The sequence below is a fragment of the Lissotriton vulgaris genome, chromosome 1_1 (assembly GCF_964263255.1).
Source record: "Lissotriton vulgaris chromosome 1_1, aLisVul1.2, whole genome shotgun sequence".
Taxonomy (NCBI): domain Eukaryota; kingdom Metazoa; phylum Chordata; class Amphibia; order Caudata; family Salamandridae; genus Lissotriton; species Lissotriton vulgaris.
In genome coordinates, this window is record NC_141685.1 from 235,180,020 (window position 1) to 235,192,614 (window position 12,595).

Genomic DNA, 12,595 nt, shown 5'->3' on the forward strand with positions numbered 1-12,595 from the left:
AGAATGCGGGCATCAACCCCGCTACCTCTTGCATGCTAAGCGAGCGCTCTACCATTTGAGCTAATTCCCCTGAGTGTTTAATCTGCATAACATGAAAAAAGTAACCTCACTGCCTTCCACACTTTATTTGCAGTCCAATTGCCCATAACAGTGTTCAGTTCACTCCTAACTTATGCCTTACCTCCACTTATGGGATGTTTTACAGTTCAGGTTGGCCTGTTTACTACTCGAATATGAGTGATATTGTGGTGTGTTCATCTAGACTCATACCCTACCTAATCTTGAAGTTAAATTTCCCACCAATGAGAAACTAAGGGAGATACCATTTTTGATAGTTATTGCTTGTCTAATGCAAGAATAATCACCAGATTATGAGAGTCCAGCAAAAATTACTCATTTTCGCCCGACGTGGGGCTCGAACCCACGACCCTGAGATTAAGAGTCTCATGCTCTACCGACTGAGCTAGCCGGGCTCCCACTTCAAGATGGTATGCAGACTAATCATTTTTTATGAAGGAAATCCATTCCTGGACAATTTTTGGGAGTTATTGCAGGTCTAATGCAAGATTAATCTCCATATTATGAGAGTCAATGCAATATTCAGGCAAAAATTACTCATTTTTGCCCAACGTGGGGCTCAAACCCACGACCCTGAGATTAAGAGTCTCATGCTCTACCGACTGAGCTAGCCGGGCACCCTCCTTAAGACAGTATGCAGACCAATCCCTTTTTGTGAAGAAAATCAAATCCTGGATATTCCTCTACTCTTGTTTTGCAAGGAAAGCCTGATTTATACATCCTTCAGAGGACAGAGTGTCAAAAAAAATAAGAGAAAATGAAAATGGAAGTTGTGAAAACTTCATTTTGAGATTGCATAAGAATTCAAATTCCTCTCACATGCTAAAGAATACCTGAACCCTTTTGATTAAACCACTTTAGTTGTTATAATGAGACCATATTTGAAAGCCATCTGTGATTTTTCTGTTCTTACTCTGCAATGACCTTGGCAATGACAAGTTAAAAATAAAATGTATGCAAATTTTATAATGGAGAATGCGGGCATCCAGCCCGCTACCTCTCGCATGATAAGCGAGCGCTTTACTATTTGAGCTAATTCCCCTGTGTGTTTAATCTGCATAACATGAAAAAAGTAACCTTACTGCGTTCCACACTTTATTTGAAGTCCAATTGCCCATAACAGTGTTCAGTTCACTCCTAACTTATGCCTTACCTCCACTTATGGGATGTTTTACAGTTCAGGTTGGCCTGTTTACTACTCGAATATGAGTGATATTGCGCTGTGTTCATCTAGACTCATACCCTAGCTAATCTTGAAGTTAAATTTCCCACCAATGAGAAACCAAGGGAGATACCATTTCTGATAGTTATTGCATGTCTAATGCAAGAATATTCACCAGATTATGAGAGTCAATGCAATAATCCAGCAAAAAGTACTCATTTTCGCCCAACGTGGGGCTCGAACCCACGACCCTGAGATTAAGAGTCTCATGCTCTAGCGACTGAGCTAGCCGGGCTCCCTCCTGAAGACAGTATGCAGACCTATCCCTTTTTGTGAAAAAAATCAAATCCTGGATATTCCTCTACTCTTGTTTTGCAAGGAAAGCCAGATTTATACATCCTTCAGAGGACAGAGTGTCAAAAAAAATAAGAGAAAATGAAAATGGAAGTTGTGAGAACTTCATTTTGAGATTGCATAAGAATTCAAATTTCTCTCACATGCTAAAGAATACCTGAACCCTTTTGATTAAACCACTTTAGTTGTTATAATGAGACCATATTTGAAAGCCATCTGTGATTTTTCTGTTCTTACTCTGCAATGACCATGGGCAATGACAAGTTAAAAATAAAATGTATGCAAATTTTATAATGGAGAATGCGGGCATCGATCCCGCTACCTCTCGCATGCTAAGCGAGCGCTCTACCATTTGAGCTAATTCCCCTGTGTGTTTAATCTGCATAACATGAAAAAAGTAACCTCACTGCCTTCCACACTTTATTTGAAGTCCAATTGCCCATAAAAGTGTTCAGTTCACTCCTAACTTATGCCTTACCTCCACTTATGGGATGTTTTACAGTTCAGGTTGGCCTGTTTACTACTCGAATATGAGTGATATTGTGGTGTGTTCATCTAGACTCATACCCTACCTAATCTTGAAGTTAAATTTCCCACCAATGAGAAACCAAGGGAGATACCATTTTTGATAGTTATTGCATGTCTAATGCAAGAATATTCACCAGATTATGAGGATCCAGCAAAAATTACTCATTTTCGCCCAACGTGGAGCTCGAACCCACGACCCTGAGATTAAAAGTCTCATGCTCTACCGACTGAGCTAGCCGGGCTCCCACTTCAAGATGGTATGCGGACTAATCATTTTTTATGATGGAAATCCATTCCTGGACAATTTTTGGGAGTTATTGCACGTCTAATGCAAGATTAATCTCCATATTATGAGAGTCAATGCAATATTCAGGCAAAAATTACTCGTTTTCGCCCAACGTGGGGCTCGAACCCACGACCCTGAGATTAAGAGTCTCATGCTCTACCGACTGAGCTAGCCGGGCTCCCTCCTTAAGACAGTATGCAGACCAATCCCTTTTTGTGAAGAAAATCAAATCCTGGATATTCCTCTACTCTTGTTTTGCAAGGAAAGCCTGATTTATACATCCTTCAGAGGACAGAGTGTCAAAAAAAATAAGAGAAAATGAAAATGGAAGTTGTGAGAACTTCATTTTGAGATTGCATAAGAATTCAAATTCCTCTCACATGCTAAAGAATACCTGAACCCTTTTGATTAAACCACTTTAGTTGTTATAATGAGACCATATTTGAAAGCCATCTGTGATTTTTCTGTTCTTACTCTGCAATGACCATGGGCAATGACAAGTTAAAAATAAAATGTATGCAAATTTTATAATGGAGAATGCGGGCATCGATCCCACTACCTCTCGCATGCTAAGCGAGCGCTTTACTATTTGAGCTAATTCCCCTGTGTGTTTAATCTGCATAACATGAAAAAAGTAACCTTACTGCGTTCCACACTTTATTTGAAGTCCAATTGCCCATAACAGTGTTCAGTTCACTCCTAACTTATGCCTTACCTCCACTTATGGGATGTTTTACAGTTCAGGTTGGCCTGTTTACTACTCGAATATGAGTGATATTGCGCTGTGTTCATCTAGACTCATACCCTAGCTAATCTTGAAGTTAAATTTCCCACCAATGAGAAACCAAGGGAGATACCATTTCTGATAGTTATTGCATGTCTAATGCAAGATTAATCTGGATATTATGAGAGTCAATGCAATATTCAGGCAAAAATTACTCGTTTTCGCCCAACGTGGGGCTCGAACCCACGACCCTGAGATTAAGAGTCTCATGCTCTACCGACTGAGCTAGCCGGGCTCCCTCCTTAAGACAGTATGCAGACCAATCCCTTTTTGTGAAAAAAATCAAATCCTGGATATTCCTCTACTCTTGTTTTGCAAGGAAAGCCAGATTTATACATCCTTCAGAGGACAGAGTGTCAAAAAAAATAAGAGAAAATGAAAATGGAAGTTGTGAGAACTTCATTTTGAGATTGCATAAGAATTCAAATTCCTCTCACATGCTAAAGAATACCTGAACCCTTTTGATTAAACCACTTTAGTTGTTATATTGAGACCATATTTGAAAGCCATCTGTGATTTTTCTGTTCTTACTCTGCAATGACCATGGGCAATGACAAGTTAAAAATAAAATGTATGCAAATTTTATAATGGAGAATGCGGGCATCGATCCCGCTACCTCTCGCATGCTAAGCGAGCACTCTACCATTTGAGCTAATTCCCCTGTGTGTTTAATCTGCATAACATGAAAAAAGTAACCTCACTGCCTTCCACACTTTATTTGCAGTTCAATTGCCCATAACAGTGTTCAGTTCACTCCTAACTTATGCCTTACCTCCACTTATGGGATGTTTTACAGTTCAGGTTGGCCTGTTTACTACTCGAATATGAGTGATATTGTGGTGTGTTCATCTAGACTCATACCCTACCTAATCTTGAAGTTAAATTTCCCACCAATGAGAAACCAAGGGAGATACCATTTTTGATAGTTATTGCATGTCTAATGCAAGAATAATCACCAGATTATGAGAGTCCAGCAAAAATTACTCATTTTCGCCCAACGTGGGGCTCGAACCCACGACCCTGAGATTAAGAGTCTCATGCTCTACCGACTGAGCTAGCCGGGCTCCCACTTCAAGATGGTATGCAGACTAATCATTTTTTATGAAGGAAATCCATTCCTGGACAATTTTTGGGAGTTATTGCAGGTCTAATGCAAGATTAATCTCCATATTATGAGAGTCAATGCAATATTCAGGCAAAAATTACTCGTTTTCGCCCAACGTGGGGCTCGAACCCACGACCCTGAGATTAAGAGTCTCATGCTCTACCGACTGAGCTAGCCGGGCTCCCTCCTTAAGACAGTATGCAGACCAATCCTCTACTCTTGTTTTGCAAGGAAAGCCTGATTTATACATCCTTCAGAGGACAGAGTGTCAAAAGAAAATAAGAGAAAATGAAAACGGAAGTTGTGAGAACTTCATTTTGAGATTGCATAAGAATTCAAATTCCTCTCACATGCTAAAGAATACCTGAACCCTTTTGATTAAACCACTTTAGTTGTTATAATGAGACCATATTTGAAAGCCATCTGTGATTTTTCTGTTCTTACTCTGCAATGACCATGGGCAATGACAAGTTAAAAATAAAATGTATGCAAATTTTATAATGGGGAATGCGGGCATCAACCCCGCTACCTCTCGCATGCTAAGCGAGCGCTCTACCATTTGAGCTAATTCCCCTGAGTGTTTAATCTGCATAACATGAAAAAAGTAACCTCACTGCCTTCCACACTTTATTTGCAGTCCAATTGCCCATAACAGTGTTCAGTTCACTCCTAACTTATGCCTTACCTCCACTTATGGGATGTTTTACAGTTCAGGTTGGCCTGTTTACTACTCGAATATGAGTGATATTGTGGTGTGTTCATCTAGACTCATACCCTACCTAATCTTGAAGTTAAATTTCCCACCAATGAGAAACCAAGGGAGATACCATTTTTGATAGTTATTGCATGTCTAATGCAAGAATAATCACCAGATTATGAGAGTCCAGCAAAAATTACTCATTTTCGCCCAACGTGGGGCTCAAACCCACGACCCTGAGATTAAGAGTCTCATGCTCTACCGACTGAGCTAGCCGGGCTCCCACTTCAAGATGGTATGCAGACTAATCATTTTTTATGAAGGAAATCCATTCCTGGACAATTTTTGGGAGTTATTGCAGGTCTAATGCAAGATTAATCTCCATATTATGAGAGTCAATGCAATATTCAGGCAAAAATTACTCGTTTTCGCCCAACGTGGGGCTCGAACTCACGACCCTGAGATTAAGAGTCTCATGCTCTAGCGACTGAGCTAGCCGGGCTCCCTCCTTAAGACAGTATGCAGACCAATCCCTTTTTGTGAAAAAAATCAAATCCTGGATATTCCTCTACTCTTGTTTTGCAAGGAAAGCCAGATTTATACATCCTTCAGAGGACAGAGTGTCAAAAAAAATAAGAGAAAATGAAAATGGAAGTTGTGAGAACTTCATTTTGAGATTGCAGAAGAATTCAAATTCCTCTCACATGCTAAAGAATACCTGAACCCTTTTGATTAAACCACTTTAGTTGTTATATTGAGACCATATTTGAAAGCCATCTGTGATTTTTCTGTTCTTACTCTGCAATGACCATGGGCAATGACAAGTTAAAAATAAAATGTATGCAAATTTTATAATGGAGAATGCGGGCATCGATCTCGCTACCTCTCGCATGCTAAGCGAGCACTCTACCATTTGAGCTAATTCCCCTGTGTGTTTAATCTGCATAACATGAAAAAAGTAACCTCACTGCCTTCCACACTTTATTTGCAGTCCAATTGCCCATAACAGTGTTCAGTTCACTCCTAACTTATGCCTTACCTCCACTTATGGGATGTTTTACAGTTCAGGTTGGCCTGTTTACTACTCGAATATGAGTGATATTGTGGTGTGTTCATCTAGACTCATACCCTACCTAATCTTGAAGTTAAATTTCCCACCAATGAGAAACCAAGGGAGATACCATTTTTGATAGTTATTGCATGTCTAATGCAAGAATAATCACCAGATTATGAGAGTCCAGCAAAAATTACTCATTTTCGCCCAACGTGGGGCTCGAACCCACGACCCTGAGATTAAGAGTCTCATGCTCTACCGACTGAGCTAGCCAGGCTCCCACTTCAAGATGGTATGCAGACTAATCATTTTTTATGACGGAAATCCATTCCTGGACAATTTTTGGGAGTTATTGCAGGTCTAATGCAAGATTAATCTCCATATTATGAGAGTCAATGCAATATTCAGGAAAAAATTACTCGTTTTCGCCCAACGTGGGGCTCTAACCCACGACCCTGAGATTAAGAGTCTCTTGCTCTACCGACTGAGCGAGCCGGGCTCCCTCCTTAAGACAGTATGCAGACCAATCCCTTTTTGTGAAAAAAATCAAATCCTGGATATTCCTCTACTCTTGTTTTGCAAGAAACGCCAGATTTATACATCCTTCAGAGGACAGAGTGTCAAAAAAATAAGAGAAAATGAAAACGGAAGTTGTGAGAACTTCATTTTGAGATTGCATAAGAATTCAAATTCCTCTCACATGCTAAATAATACCTGAACCCTTTTGATTAAACCACTTTAGTTGTTATAATGAGACCATATTTGAAAGCAATCTGTGATTTTTCTGTTCTTACTCTGCAATGACCTTGGCAATGACAAGTTAAAAATAACATGTATGCAAATTTTATAATGGAGAATGCGGGCATCGATCCCGCTACCTCTCGCATGCTAAGCGAGCGCTCTACCATTTGAGCTAATTCCCCTGTGTGTTTAATCTGCATAACATGAAAAAAGTAACCTCACTGCCTTCCACACTTTATTTGAAGTCCAATTGCCCATAACAGTGTTCAGTTCACTCCTAACTTATGCCTTACCTCCACTTATGGGATGTTTTACAGTTCAGGCTGGCCTGTTTACTACTCGAATATGAGTGATATTGTGGTGTGTTCATCTGGACTCATACCCTACCTAATCTTGAAGTTAAATTTCCCACCAATGAGAAACCAAGGGAGATACCATTTTTGATAGTTATTGCATGTCTAATGCAAGAATAATCACCAGATTATGAGAGTCCAGCAAAAATTACTCATTTTCGCCCAACGTGGGGCTCAAACCCACGACCCTGAGATTAAGAGTCTCATGCTCTACCGACTGAGCTAGCCGGGCTCCCACTTCAAGATGGTATGCAGACTAATCATTTTTTATGAAGGAAATCCATTCCTGGACAATTTTTGGGAGTTATTGCAGGTCTAATGCAAGATTAATCTCCATATTATGAGAGTCAATGCAATATTCAGGCAAAAATTACTCGTTTTCGCCCAACGTGGGGCTCGAACTCACGACCCTGAGATTAAGAGTCTCATGCTCTAGCGACTGAGCTAGCCGGGCTCCCTCCTTAAGACAGTATGCAGACCAATCCCTTTTTGTGAAAAAAATCAAATCCTGGATATTCCTCTACTCTTGTTTTGCAAGGAAAGCCAGATTTATACATCCTTCAGAGGACAGAGTGTCAAAAAAAATAAGAGAAAATGAAAATGGAAGTTGTGAGAACTTCATTTTGAGATTGCAGAAGAATTCAAATTCCTCTCACATGCTAAAGAATACCTGAACCCTTTTGATTAAACCACTTTAGTTGTTATATTGAGACCATATTTGAAAGCCATCTGTGATTTTTCTGTTCTTACTCTGCAATGACCATGGGCAATGACAAGTTAAAAATAAAATGTATGCAAATTTTATAATGGAGAATGCGGGCATCAATCCCGCTACCTCTCGCATGCTAAGCGAGCACTCTACCATTTGAGCTAATTCCCCTGTGTGTTTAATCTGCATAACATGAAAAAAGTAACCTCACTGCCTTCCACACTTTATTTGCAGTCCAATTGCCCATAACAGTGTTCAGTTCACTCCTAACTTATGCCTTACCTCCACTTATGGGATGTTTTACAGTTCAGGTTGGCCTGTTTACTACTCGAATATGAGTGATATTGTGGTGTGTTCATCTAGACTCATACCCTACCTAATCTTGAAGTTAAATTTCCCACCAATGAGAAACCAAGGGAGATACCATTTTTGATAGTTATTGCATGTCTAATGCAAGAATAATCACCAGATTATGAGAGTCCAGCAAAAATTACTCATTTTCGCCCAACGTGGGGCTCGAACCCACGACCCTGAGATTAAGCGTCTCATGCTCTACCGACTGAGCTAGCCGGGCTCCCACTTCAAGATGGTATGCAGACTAATCATTTTTTATGAGGGAAATCCATTCCTGGACAATTTTTGGGAGTTATTGCAGGTCTAATGCAAGATTAATCTCCATATTATGAGAGTCAATGCAATATTCAGGAAAAAATTACTCGTTTTCGCCCAACGTGGGGCTCTAACCCACGACCCTGAGATTAAGAGTCTCATGCTCTACCGACTGAGCGAGCCGGGCTCCCTCCTTAAGACAGTATGCAGACCAATCCCTTTTTGTGAAAAAAATCAAATCCTGGATATTCCTCTACTCTTGTTTTGCAAGAAACGCCAGATTTATACATCCTTCAGAGGACAGAGTGTCAAAAAAAATAAGAGAAAATGAAAACGGAAGTTGTGAGAACTTCATTTTGAGATTGCATAAGAATTCAAATTCCTCTCACATGCTAAAGAATACCTGAACCCTTTTGATTAAACCACTTTAGTTGTTATAATGAGACCATATTTGAAAGCAATCTGTGATTTTTCTGTTCTTACTCTGCAATGACCTTGGCAATGACAAGTTAAAAATAAAATGTATGCAAATTTTATAATGGAGAATGCGGGCATCAACCACGCTACCTCTCGCATGCTAAGCGAGCGCTCTACCATTTGAGCTAATTCCCCTGAGTGTTTAATCTGCATAACATGAAAAAAGTAACCTCACTGCCTTCCACACTTTATTTGCAGTCCAATTGCCCATAACAGTGTTCAGTTCACTCCTAACTTATGCCTTACCTCCACTTATGGGATGTTTTACAGTTCAGGTTGGCCTGTTTACTACTCGAATATGAGTGATATTGTGGTGTGTTCATCTAGACTCATACCCTACCTAATCTTGAAGTTAAATTTCCCACCAATGAGAAACCAAGGGAGATACCATTTTTGATAGTTATTGCATGTCTAATGCAAGAATAATCACCAGATTATGAGAGTCCAGCAAAAATTACTCATTTTCGCCCAACGTGGGGCTCAAACCCACGACCCTGAGATTAAGAGTCTCATGCTCTACCGACTGAGCTAGCCGGGCTCCCACTTCAAGATGGTATGCAGACTAATCATTTTTTATGAAGGAAATCCATTCCTGGACAATTTTTGGGAGTTATTGCAGGTCTAATGCAAGATTAATCTCCATATTATGAGAGTCAATGCAATATTCAGGCAAAAATTACTCGTTTTCGCCCAACGTGGGGCTCGAACCCACGACCCTGAGATTAAGAGTCTCATGCTCTACCGACTGAGCTAGCCGGGCTCCCTCCTTAAGACAGTATGCAGACCAATCCCTTTTTGTGAAGAAAATCAAATCCTGGATATTCCTCTACTCTTGTTTTGCAAGGAAAGCCTGATTTATACATCCTTCAGAGGACAGAGTGTCAAAAAAAAATAAGAGAAAATGAAAACGGAAGTTGTGAGAACTTCATTTTGAGATTGCATAAGAATTCAAATTCCTCTCACATGCTAAAGAATACCTGAACCCTTTTGATTAAACCACTTTAGTTGTTATAATGAGACCATATTTGAAAGCCATCTGTGATTTTTCTGTTCTTACTCTGCAATGACCATGGGCAATGACAAGTTAAAAATAAAATGTATGCAAATTTTATAATGGAGAATGCGGGCATCAACCCCGCTACCTCTTGCATGCTAAGCGAGCGCTCTACCATTTGAGCTAATTCCCCTGAGTGTTTAATCTGCATAACATGAAAAAAGTAACCTCACTGCCTTCCACACTTTATTTGCAGTCCAATTGCCCATAACAGTGTTCAGTTCACTCCTAACTTATGCCTTACCTCCACTTATGGGATGTTTTACAGTTCAGTTTGGCCTGTTTACTACTCGAATATGAGTGATATTGTGGTGTGTTCATCTAGACTCATACCCTACCTAATCTTGAAGTTAAATTTCCCACCAATGAGAAACCAAGGGAGATACCATTTTTGATAGTTATTGCTTGTCTAATGCAAGAATAATCACCAGATTATGAGAGTCCAGCAAAAATTACTCATTTTCGCCCGACGTGGGGCTCGAACCCACGACCCTGAGATTAAGAGTCTCATGCTCTACCGACTGAGCTAGCCGGGCTCCCACTTCAAGATGGTATGCAGACTAATCATTTTTTATGAAGGAAATCCATTCCTGGACAATTTTTGGGAGTTATTGCAGGTCTAATGCAAGATTAATCTCCATATTATGAGAGTCAATGCAATATTCAGGCAAAAATTACTCATTTTTGCCCAACGTGGGGCTCAAACCCACGACCCTGAGATTAAGAGTCTCATGCTCTACCGACTGAGCTAGCCGGGCTCCCTCCTTAAGACAGTATGCAGACCAATCCCTTTTTGTGAAGAAAATCAAATCCTGGATATTCCTCTACTCTTGTTTTGCAAGGAAAGCCTGATTTATACATCCTTCAGAGGACAGAGTGTCAAAAAAAATAAGAGAAAATGAAAATGGAAGTTGTGAAAACTTCATTTTGAGATTGCATAAGAATTCAAATTCCTCTCACATGCTAAAGAATACCTGAACCCTTTTGATTAAACCACTTTAGTTGTTATAATGAGACCATATTTGAAAGCCATCTGTGATTTTTCTGTTCTTACTCTGCAATGACCATGGGCAATGACAAGTTAAAAATAAAATGTATGCAAATTTTATAATGGAGAATGCGGGCATCAACCCCGCTACCTCTTGCATGCTAAGCGAGCGCTCTACCATTTGAGCTAATTCCCCTGAGTGTTTAATCTGCATAACATGAAAAAAGTAACCTCACTGCCTTCCACACTTTATTTGCAGTCCAATTGCCCATAACAGTGTTCAGTTCACTCCTAACTTATGCCTTACCTCCACTTATGGGATGTTTTACAGTTCAGGTTGGCCTGTTTACTACTCGAATATGAGTGATATTGTGGTGTGTTCATCTAGACTCATACCCTACCTAATCTTGAAGTTAAATTTCCCACCAATGAGAAACTAAGGGAGATACCATTTTTGATAGTTATTGCTTGTCTAATGCAAGAATAATCACCAGATTATGAGAGTCCAGCAAAAATTACTCATTTTCGCCCGACGTGGGGCTCGAACCCACGACCCTGAGATTAAGAGTCTCATGCTCTACCGACTGAGCTAGCCGGGCTCCCACTTCAAGATGGTATGCAGACTAATCATTTTTTATGAAGGAAATCCATTCCTGGACAATTTTTGGGAGTTATTGCAGGTCTAATGCAAGATTAATCTCCATATTATGAGAGTCAATGCAATATTCAGGCAAAAATTACTCATTTTTGCCCAACGTGGGGCTCAAACCCACGACCCTGAGATTAAGAGTCTCATGCTCTACCGACTGAGCTAGCCGGGCTCCCTCCTTAAGACAGTATGCAGACCAATCCCTTTTTGTGAAGAAAATCAAATCCTGGATATTCCTCTACTCTTGTTTTGCAAGGAAAGCCTGATTTATACATCCTTCAGAGGACAGAGTGTCAAAAAAAATAAGAGAAAATGAAAATGGAAGTTGTGAAAACTTCATTTTGAGATTGCATAAGAATTCAAATTCCTCTCACATGCTAAAGAATACCTGAACCCTTTTGATTAAACCACTTTAGTTGTTATAATGAGACCATATTTGAAAGCCATCTGTGATTTTTCTGTTCTTACTCTGCAATGACCTTGGCAATGACAAGTTAAAAATAAAATGTATGCAAATTTTATAATGGAGAATGCGGGCATCCAGCCCGCTACCTCTCGCATGATAAGCGAGCGCTTTACTATTTGAGCTAATTCCCCTGTGTGTTTAATCTGCATAACATGAAAAAAGTAACCTTACTGCGTTCCACACTTTATTTGAAGTCCAATTGCCCATAACAGTGTTCAGTTCACTCCTAACTTATGCCTTACCTCCACTTATGGGATGTTTTACAGTTCAGGTTGGCCTGTTTACTACTCGAATATGAGTGATATTGCGCTGTGTTCATCTAGACTCATACCCTAGCTAATCTTGAAGTTAAATTTCCCACCAATGAGAAACCAAGGGAGATACCATTTCTGATAGTTATTGCATGTCTAATGCAAGAATATTCACCAGATTATGAGAGTCAATGCAATAATCCAGCAAAAATTACTCATTTTCGCCCAACGTGGGGCTCGAACCCACGAC

General features: G+C 39.9%; 5 non-coding genes across 5 annotated transcripts; all 5 read right to left on the reverse strand.

Moving 5' to 3' along the window:
- Positions 1-400: 400 nt before the first annotated feature.
- TRNAK-CUU (transfer RNA lysine (anticodon CUU)) lies at positions 401-473 on the reverse strand. Its single transcript has one exon. It is a non-coding gene; the product is annotated as a tRNA-Lys (tRNA).
- A 1,415-nt stretch (positions 474-1,888) lies between these two features.
- TRNAA-AGC (transfer RNA alanine (anticodon AGC)) lies at positions 1,889-1,961 on the reverse strand. Its single transcript has one exon. It is a non-coding gene; the product is annotated as a tRNA-Ala (tRNA).
- A 4,937-nt stretch (positions 1,962-6,898) lies between these two features.
- Positions 6,899-6,971, reverse strand: TRNAA-AGC (transfer RNA alanine (anticodon AGC)). Its single transcript has one exon. It is a non-coding gene; the product is annotated as a tRNA-Ala (tRNA).
- Positions 6,972-10,454: 3,483 nt separating this feature from the next.
- TRNAK-CUU (transfer RNA lysine (anticodon CUU)) lies at positions 10,455-10,527 on the reverse strand. The gene has a single exon. It is a non-coding gene; the product is annotated as a tRNA-Lys (tRNA).
- A 978-nt stretch (positions 10,528-11,505) lies between these two features.
- Positions 11,506-11,578, reverse strand: TRNAK-CUU (transfer RNA lysine (anticodon CUU)). The gene has a single exon. It is a non-coding gene; the product is annotated as a tRNA-Lys (tRNA).
- Between the last annotated feature and the right edge of the window lie 1,017 nt (positions 11,579-12,595).